Source organism: Penaeus vannamei, chromosome 2, assembly GCF_042767895.1.
Source record: "Penaeus vannamei isolate JL-2024 chromosome 2, ASM4276789v1, whole genome shotgun sequence".
NCBI lineage: Eukaryota > Metazoa > Arthropoda > Malacostraca > Decapoda > Penaeidae > Penaeus > Penaeus vannamei.
Window position 1 is genome coordinate 43,974,573 of NC_091550.1, and position 10,000 is coordinate 43,984,572.

The following is a 10,000-nucleotide window of genomic DNA, read 5'->3' on the forward strand; positions in this document are numbered from 1 at the left end:
CCCGTCTAACCTTTGCACTTCGTGGCCTTGACCGGCCGGTCTCTCGGCGCCAATGGATGCGACCCTCAAACGTTGATTGATTCATAAATGCAAATAATTAAATAGATAAACAAATTATAAATCAGCACATAAATCAGTAAATGAAGAAAAACAAATAAATAAGCAAATAGATAAATAGGTTGCAGGAAAAAGCGAGAACCGCGCGAGGCTCCCCCTAAACCCCGACCTGCCTCCCGCCCGATAACTTCATGGAATATTAGACATCATTTGCGACCTGATCCTCCCCATAAAAGTGAAAGGAGAAAGAGAAATGTGCAAAACAAACAGCGGAATATCCATCCCAGCGCTCATTTCCCCGCGCGCGACATCGATTTATCCGATGGCCGAAAATATTGGGCGCTCTAAATCACCGGCGATTTTGAAGTCCATTTGGGCGAGATTTCGTTCGTGGCGGGCGGACAAACGGCCATTTGGCGGCGAATGACGACGCGATCGCCGCCATTATCCGCCGACGGGGCAGTCACCTTCAAAGAAAAAAAATAAGCTCGTTGACCTCTCGCTAAGCTGTTTAATTGACCCTTCGTTGTAGAGACACGTTTCCAATATGTATTATTGAAGAGAGTAAATAGAAGGATGTAAAAAAGTACGAGACTCTTTTTAGGCAAGTAAGGAATAACAGGCAAGAAAATAAACTCCAAAGCAAGCGCAGCAATTACGTGTTCAGCGGCCTTCGTCCATCATCCCGGCGGCTAAATCTCATTTGTTGCATGCAGAATGCGTCGGGAGAACGTGCAACGGTGTTCCCATTTTCTGTGGTGTCTAGACGCAGAGAAAATGGGTTCTCTTCGCGAGAGGGGGGACTGAGACAGGACGCGTTCAGCCCGGTGGGGTGGACGAGCCGGTTTAACAAGTGACATTTTGGGCCGAAGGTGAGGACGTGGAACACACTTGTCACCTGCTGAACAACAAGAGGTCGTGCGTGATGAACAGATGGCCGTACATATGTGAGTTTGAGTCATCATATTTCTGAATACGGGGGTGATTAAGCGGTTGGAACATGTAAGGTGCACAGGCTATTTCTCTGAGAAAAGTCATTATGTTTTGTGTTTCCTTGCTAATTGATAAACGGCACTTCATTAGTAGTTCGCTGGAACAGGTTTGTCCAGTATAAGTACTTGATCAAAGTTTTGTTAATGTTGACGGGGTGAATCCCTTGAACGTTCATTAAAATTAATCAAGCAAGACCGGTAACTAAGTCAATTCAAACACCTAACAACAAAACACATTCATAATTAAAGACAAAGATGGTTATTTTGTGTTCTTCTCAACACTCGGTAATGCCACCACTGACTCACTCCGCCAACGCACGCATGACCGGGCCCTCCAGCGCGAGAGGAGGCAGTGTGCAGGTTCACGGACAAGCACGTAAAGCAGCCGGACGACGGCGAGTAAACACGGAGACAGCAAACGCCAATAACTCGTCCACTGATTGCCTGCCTCGTCCAACAAGGCGGTCGGTCGGTTCACTCCACAGCTCCCACCAGCATGGCCGGTTCGCCGCGCCTTAACGGGTTCACCGACCAAAAGACACTGCAGAACCGCCACACACGAGCCGCGCCCGGGCCCGCTGCTCCGGCCTGCCCGCCTCTTCTTCCTCCGGCAAATAAGGAAGGGCCAGGCTGCGTCCGAACGCCAATTTATGCGAGCGCCTCGTCCTTTGCCTTCAACCAGGCACGCCGACTTTCCCCTCTCGCGCTCTCGCCCTCTCTCTTTCTCTCTTTCTCACTTTCTTTCTCTCTCTCTCTCTCTCTCTCTCTCTCTCTCTCTCTCTCTCTCTCTCTCTCTCATCACTCTCTCTCTCTCTCTCTCTCTCTCTCTCTCTCTGCCTGTCTCTCTCTCTCTCTCTGCCTGTCTCTCTCTCTCTCTCTCTGCCTGTCTCTCTCTCTCTCTCTCGCCTTTCACGCCTAACTGTTTCTCTTCCTCTGCTTCCTTCTTCTTCCCTTCTTCATTTCCTTTCCTTCCGCGAAGAAAAGGCGGAAGGGGAGCGGGCGAGCGGGGCGCCGGCGAGACGAAACAGCTCGCGCGGCCGATGCAGCGACGGCGATTTCCTCTCCGGTTGAAGGCGTGTGGCGGCGTGTGGCAGCGATCCCAAGCTACCTACCTCCCTGAGGGATGGATCTTGGTGTGCCACGACGCCCGGCCTGGGATACCCCCTGACAACCACCTGGTGTTGCCCCTCCCTCCCCTCTCCCCCCCTCTCTCCCCCCTCCCTTCCTCCTACATCATCTGGCATTATCTCCCCCCTCCTCGTTCCTTGGTCAAGCCGTCCTCCCCCTCCCCTACCATCTGGTCCAACTCCCACCCTCCACCACGTGCCCCTCTCCCTTCCCTACTATGTAGCACAATCCCCCTCTCCCCCTCCCCCTCCCTTTCCCCTCTCTAACCACCCTCCCATTTCCGTCCCCATTAACACCTGCTCCTGCCTCCTCCGCCTTCTACCAGCTGGTTCTACTCCCTTAACCCCTCAACCACCTGATCCCATCCCCTCCCTCCCCTCCCCCAGGAAGCCCTAGCCCTAGTCCTTGCCCTCTCTTAGTCTGTAGCCCCCGAGCTTCTCCCCGACCCCCCCCCCCTTCTCTTCCCCTGACTACCCTGCTAATCCTCGTGCTTGCTTGGCTCTCTCAGTCTCGTCTCTTTCTTTCGGCCTCCGCTCTCTCTTCTTTCTCTTTCCTGGTTTGCTGTCTCTCTTATCTGCATGTCCACCTGTCTCTCTCTCCATCATTTTCTCTCTCTCTCTCTCTCTCTCTCTTCTCTTCTTCTCTTCTCTCCTCCCCTCTCTCTCCTTCACTCATCCCTCTCATTATTTCTTCTCTCTTACTCTCGGTCTTTCTTAGTTCCTTCCTTTGCCCGCCCTCTTGGTAGCGTGCAGACTGTCTGTCGCAGTTTCCGGAAGGCAGTGCCGGCTGCAGTTGCACAATTGACACACGACTATCCACATAAACTCACTCACACACCTACACGCACCCACCCACCCACCCACACACACATACGCACACCCACACCCACACACACACAAACAAACACACACACACACACAAACACACACACACACACACACAAACAAATATATATACGTACACATACAAACACACACATAATCACAAACACACACACATACGCACACATACAAACACACACACAATCACAAACACACACACACACACACACACAAACACACACACACACATACAGGTAGAAACAAACGCAAAACCAACAAACACACAAACAAGCAAACAAACACAGCTTCACGGGCGTATCTCGCAGTCCTGTTCTCTCTGTTATGAGAGAGAAAGGAAGATTCTCGTCGGAAATGTCGAAATTGGAGGGAGAAGATGATGAGAGAAAGATAAGAAAGAATGAAAGAAAGGTTTCGAAAATGTTGCAATTCTTGAATTTTTTCTGTTATTGATTGCGGTCTTTTATCTGCGTCTCTTTATTGACCGGATCGTTAGGATAATCTCAAAATAGAAAAGGGGAGAGAGAAGAGAAGAGAGAGAGGGAGAGGACATGAAGTGGGACAGGGGGAGGGAGAGGGAGAGGGAGAAGGTGAGGGTGAGGGAGAAGGTGAGGGTGAGGGAGAAGGTGAGGGTGAGGGAGAGGAAAGGGAGAAAGGAGAGAGCGAGAGCGAGTGAGAGAGAGAGAGAGGAGAGGAGAGAGAGAGAGAGAGAGAGAGAGAGAGAGAGAGAGAGAGAGAGAGAGAGAGAGAGAGAGAGAGAGAGAGAGAGAGAAGAGAGACATAGACAGAGAGAGAAAGAGAGAGAAACAGAAAGAGAGACAGAGAGAATCATACGGCGACGAAAAAAAAAATAAAAATAAATAAAAAATAAAATAAATAACAGCATAAGAACAGAAAGTCAGTCAAACAGAGCGAAATCAGAATGAGAAAGAGACAAGAGAGAAGAGAAGCGATCAGAAGCGAGAGAGAGAGAGAGAGAGAGAGGGAGCCGAGCCCTCTCTGTCTTCTCCTCGCGTTCGCCTAACTACCTCCCCGCCTGTGTGTCTGCATGACTCGCATGACGGGCTGTTAAGGCTCGTCCGCTAGCCTGTCCATCTTACGCTACTTCTGCCTCGACGCCAAATAACCTCTTTCATCTGGATTTTTCGTGTTTGGCTATTCTCACCGTTCTCCTTTATTTATTCCTATCGTTTGGTTTCGTCGTTTCTAATCCTGATCTTCTTTTTTAATTATTTATTCTACCTCCGTCGTCGAGAATACTTTTTTTTTCTTCTAATCGTATTTGATCATTTCGATTTCGCTATTCCCCCTTTCGTCTTTATTTCACCTGCTTATCCTTCTTTTCATTCTCTTAGCGTTGCGTGTGCCTGATCTTCCAGAATATCTCTCCTTCGCTTCCTCCTTTTTTATCCTTTTCTCCCATTCCCATCCTCCGAGAAAACAACAATGCATAGAAATATCAGCCTTTTTTTCCCCTCCGTTTCTCCCAGGGTTCTCTCGCGGGGGAATTTTCTCTCGTAAATTCTTGAGACGTAAAAGGAATCTTGAAGGTTTTATGGCGGCGATAGAAGGCGTGATAGCGGCATAAGGGCGATTCTTGGTCCACTTTATATAAATAAATAAGGGATGCAATGTGTGGAGGTCGATAAAAAGGGCAATGACGGGATGACCAAAGGAGAGACGGGGAAAATGTCCGGATAAAACGACCCTCCTAAATGATGATAATAATATTGGTAATATAAATAAATAAATAAATAGATGAAATAATATTGGTAATATAAATAGATAAATAAATAAATAAGTAAATAAATAATTATTATGAAGACTTTATGCAGCATTCCCTTAGCTCGTGATTTTCTCTAACGTGTCTTTCGGAATGACATTTTCCTTCTGAATATAAATTTCAAGAGATCGCACTGTCAGAGAACGCAAGGCACGATGCTAGACTTAAGTAAATATAGTTTAGTAACAGGGATGCATGTTGCAGCATTGCAAGAAACCGATTATAGGAGAGAGGGGCATAGAAAAAATGTATACGTGTATACATGCATATGCAACATGCACACACACACACACACACACACACACACACACACACGCACGCACACAGTATAATACATAAATGAATTAAGAAAAAAGTGTTCCATTGCATATTGGAATATTATCCCCCCTTCCCTCCCCCAACTTTAACCCACGCCCCCAGCGCCCTAACGTGTATGACAGGTTGTTATTTAAATAATAACATCCTGCTGTCACGACCCCTATTAATCATGCGCGTCCTCATGATATTCAGGGCCTGGCTCTTGGGCCGAGTCTGTGAGGCTTTTTTCTCTCTCTCGGCTCAGCTGTTTGTTTAACTGTCTGTTGCATGTTTTGTTGGTTTAGGTGGCTATGCCCTTTATTCCTAAATCTTTTCTATTCTTCTTACTCTTTTCCTTATTCCTTATTCCTTTCTTACTCCCCTTTCTAATCTTTCTCCTGTCTATCCCCTCCTTCTGCCTAAACTTGAAAAGATTTCATGAACTTTCCCCTTCCCCCCCTTCAACCCCCTTCTCCAACTGACTCTTCCTCCCCCTCCCCCTCCCCATCCATCCCGCCGCAATATGTCTTCCTATGACGGCTATAAAGCCTACAAATTCATAGATTTCAAATACTTCCAAGATGGCGACTCGGACCCAAGGAGCGTTCTGTCAGACACTTGTCATGGCCAGAGGTTACCACTGACCCGATCGCCTTTAGTGACCAAGCGACCTGACCTGGTTTCCCGTCACGAGAAACCCCGTGAGAAGGAGACTTCTCGCCATGTGTGTAAAGGTATGAATGAGAACGAACATCTTCACAATACAAAAGATGTATTTTACAGGTTTCGATTATCAATCAAACCGGTTAAGTACATATCTTGTACTGTGAAAATATTCGTTCTCATTCATACCTTTCCACATTTGTCAACATGAATACGGTTCATCCCTCTCGCTATATCGCCAACGCCTCCAGCTGGTGCTCCTGGGCTGGGCATCCACCTTGCACCGCTCAACCGTTCTGACTCGTCTTGTTATGTCCACCTGTGTGTTCTTCTCCGCGTAGGCTTATAACACCAATAAGGAGTCAGAGCCGCTTCACGCTGTCCCTTCTCGAACAGGAGGCTCCGTTCGCGACAAACCAGGGACCTCTTACACGCCCCCTCTTTATTCCCACTTCGAAGCCTCCCCCGCCCCTTCCTCTTCCTCTTACCCCACTTTACCTCTGGTAATCTCTCGTCCCTTTCCTTTTCCTCCAGCTCTTTACTACTCTCCTTCTCTCCTCCCTTGTTCCCCCTTTTACCCCTAGCTTTCCGTTCCACTTCACCCACTTTCTCCTCGCCCTTCCCTCTTCCTACCCTTTCCACCTCTTTCCCCTCCTCTCTCATTTCTCACTTCACCCTCCCAATTTTGAGGCCTCCTCCTCTCCCCGCTTCCTAATCTCCTTCCCCTCTCCCTTCCCCCCCACGATGCAGTAAGTTATAATTAATCAATTAATCATAGATAATTATTTTTCGGGTCAAAGGTCAAGATCACCCAGGAGGTGGAAGAGGTGTAGGAAGAGTGGAAGAGAAGAGAGTGGGGGAGAGGGGGAAGAGGAGCAGGAAAGGGAGGAGGAGGAGGAAGAGAAGGAAGAAGAGAAGGAGGAGGAGGAGGAAGAAAAAAAAGAAAAAGAAGAAATAGCATAGGAAGAAAAAGAAGTAGAAATAGGAGAAATATACATATATTTGTGTTACATCCATGTCACTAATTTCTTTAATCTTCTTTTGTTTGTTTCATTATTACTTCCTTTGTCTTATCTAACGCTAGGCCCTGCCCTCTCCTCCTCCTTCTCCTTCTCCCTGTCCCAGACTTCCTCCTACCTCTCCGTCTCCCTCTTCCCAAAACCTCCTCCTCCTCCTCTCCAACACCCTCCCGGCCGCACAGTTTCACCCAAACCCTCTGCCCCATGCTCCCCTTCCCCTCTCCCCCCCTCTCTCCCTGTCTCCTTCTTCCCCTCTCCCCTCTCTCCCCCTCTCTCCCAGTCTCTTCTTCCCCTCTCCCTCTCCCCGTCTCCTTCTTCCCCTCTCCCCCTCTCTCCCCGTCTCCTTCTTACGCATCTCTTCTACCCTCTCCCTCCCTCCCTCTCCCCCTTTCCGTATTTTCACCCATCGCTTCTACTCCCTCCCTACCTCCCTCCCCCTACCCCTCACACCTTATCAGAATCCCAAGTAAAAGAAAAAAAAAACGAGAAAATCCGGTTTAAATTCCCAACTATCTCTTTTTCTGGATGGAAATATCTGAAATCGTGAGCGTGACTAATGGAGCGCAGAACAGGTTCGTTCTCCTTAATTAGGGTGAAGGGTGAGCTTGTCTGTCTGTCTGTCTGTCTGCGTGTCAGATAGGGAGGCACCCTACTAGTCTGTCTAGTCTGCCTATATGTCTTGTCTGTCTATCTGTCTATGTGTCTTCTGTCTACCTGTCTTGTCTGTCTATATTTCTGTCTACCTGTCTTGTCTGTCTCTCTGCCTTGTCTGTCTCTCTGTCTTGTCTGTCCGTCTGTCTCTCTGTCTTGTCTGTCCGTCCGACTCCCGTTCCATCTTCGTCTCTCTGTCTATTCCCTTATCGAACCTCTTATCTTGTCCATCTGTTCCATTCTCACTCATCCCCCTCCTCCTTATCTGATTCTATGTCTCTCCGTTTCCTGTCCTCTCTCTCTTCCTCTGTCTAGATTCCTTCGATAAGCTTAGGATTCGGTTAGGTTCGGTCTGTCGGCTTGTCCATTTGCCTTTCGTCCTTCCCTTTGTCCATTTGCCTTTCGTCCTTCCCTTTGTCCATTTGTCGGCTTGTCTATATGACTAACAGTCCGCGCACCGTGCACATGACTTCCTCGTCTGAAAGTGCGTACAGCCATGTCATTTTTCTGCCTTATTTCCTCAAGGGTCGACAAACACAACGTCGAAAAAAGACAACACAACTAACAAATTAAACCAAACCAACACCGGCGACGAACACAAAGCCAACAAATAAACAAAACGCACGAAAGAGGAAGAGCGAGTTTAAGGGACGGACGGTCGGGCAGCCGGTGTGTGTGCAATGACTGGCCGCAGAGCCCGCACGATGTACTCTTTCTCAATGCTGGGTACGATAACGCAAGCGGAAAGGTACGATAACCCGACCCGACGGATGTTGCCAATATACGATGATTAGAGAGGCATACGATACCACCGTTATGTATTTGAGGAGAGGACGGCTGTGATAATGATGTGTGACTGAGATAACAATAGCGCTAACGTTAGATACACAATGTAAAAATGCGGGATCAAGTTAATTAAACAATAATGACCTGCATTGTCTTAAGAATACAACACAGAACTTCAATTAATTATTTCCGCCACGGCGACGGTAAGGAATAATCACATGTAATAAAACATTTTTGGAGAAACACCCAAATATTCTAAGAATATATGAACGATAACGACACCAAACGCATAAAAGAGAGAATATAAAACGTTCAAATTAAGCAAATAATTTCACAGGGAACAGGAAGACGGTAATTATCAAAGAAGATGATTACCGAGACGCCATGACCTCCCGGCGAAGGTAACGGCGGGGTCACCGAAAGGTCAAAGTGTCTGCAATGGCATTTCGCATGGAAAAAAGAGAAAATAACGAAGAGAATCGTACTTTACACATGGAAATAAAACCACCAAATAAAATGTGCATAATACTAATAGTAAAAATACTTAGATTTATGCACAGAGTACACACACACATTGCCTGTGGAAGCACAAAAGCATAAATAGTCATAGACATGTAACCGAATGAACACACATTCCCTGCAAACACACCGACAAGCACACAGACACACAGAAAGACACATACAAGCACAAACACCTAAACGCCCCCGCGTACACAACCATATTCAATCAAAAAAAACATCTACGCACAGACATGCACAAACGCTCGCGCAGACGCCCCCTCCCGCACACACAGCGCGTCCGAACGAGCCACTAGCGGGAATCGTCTGCCTGCAAGCGCTTGCAACCGATAACCATCTCGATCCCCGATGACAAGCGCGTCATTATCTCCTCTCTCCTAATCATCCATCTCCGTTAATTACCTTACACTATAATTAGTGAGGTCGGCAGCAAGCCACTCGTGAATGCGGTAATTATGAGCATTTGGTAATTGTCTCGCACACGCCAGGGCCTCGAGGGCACCGCGCTCCTCCTAGGCCTTCAAGGTCACACGGCGCTCTCTTTCTCTCTCTTGCTTGCTTGCTTTCTCTCTCTCTCTCTCTCTCTCTCTCTCTCTCTCTCTCTCTCTCTCTCTCTATCTCTCTCTCTCTATCTCTCTCTCTCTCTCTCTCTCTCTCTCTCTCTCTCTCTCTTTCTCTCTTTTCCTTTCCTTCTCTCTCTCTCTCTTGCTTGGTTTCTCTCTCTCTCTCTTGCTTGGTTTCTCTCTCTATCTATCTCTCTCTCTCTTGCTTGTTTTTTTCGTTCTCTCTCTCTCTCTCTCTCTCTCTCTCTCTCTCTCTTTTGCTTGCGTTCTCTCTCTCTCTCTCTCTCTCTCTCTCTCTCTCTCTCTCTCTCTCTCTGTCTCTCTCTCTCTCGCTCTCTCTCTCTCTCTCTCTCTCTTTGCTTTCTTTTTCACTTGCTTCCATCTACCCTTTTGTCCTTCTACCTCTTTATTTCTCTACCTTCTTATCCCTCTTCCCTTCTCCTTCTCCCGCCCCTCCTTCTTCTTCTTCATTTCTCTTCCTTTCCATCCTCCATTCCTCCATCTTCCCCCTTCCTTTCTCCCTCTCCTTCCCTCCCTCCTTCGTCAAAGGCATCGGGGAATACGGGTGTTTATCTCCTCCTCCAAGGGCTGTTTAGTCGGCGGGCGGCCGTCTTCGCTAATGCACGGGTGCGCTGCTCTCGTCCTCCGTCCCCCCCTCTTTCGCTTTATCTGTCTGTCTCTGTTTGTATGTCTCTCTGGTTGT

General features: G+C 47.8%; 1 protein-coding gene across 6 annotated transcripts in view; it reads right to left on the reverse strand.

Moving 5' to 3' along the window:
- Positions 1–10,000, reverse strand: part of Pka-R2 (cAMP-dependent protein kinase type II regulatory subunit) — a 243,340-nt gene that overhangs the window by 99,646 nt on the left and 133,694 nt on the right. Inside the window, exon 1 of one of the 6 annotated variants that reach the window (XM_070133482.1) lies at positions 1,582–1,638. The exons of 3 other annotated variants lie outside the window; for them this stretch is intronic. The gene's annotated coding sequence lies outside the window, so the exon portion shown is untranslated. Of the gene's footprint in view, positions 1–1,497; positions 1,639–10,000 lie in introns of those variants that run through there. 2 more of the 6 variants (XM_070133475.1, XM_070133478.1) reach the window with 2 other exon arrangements.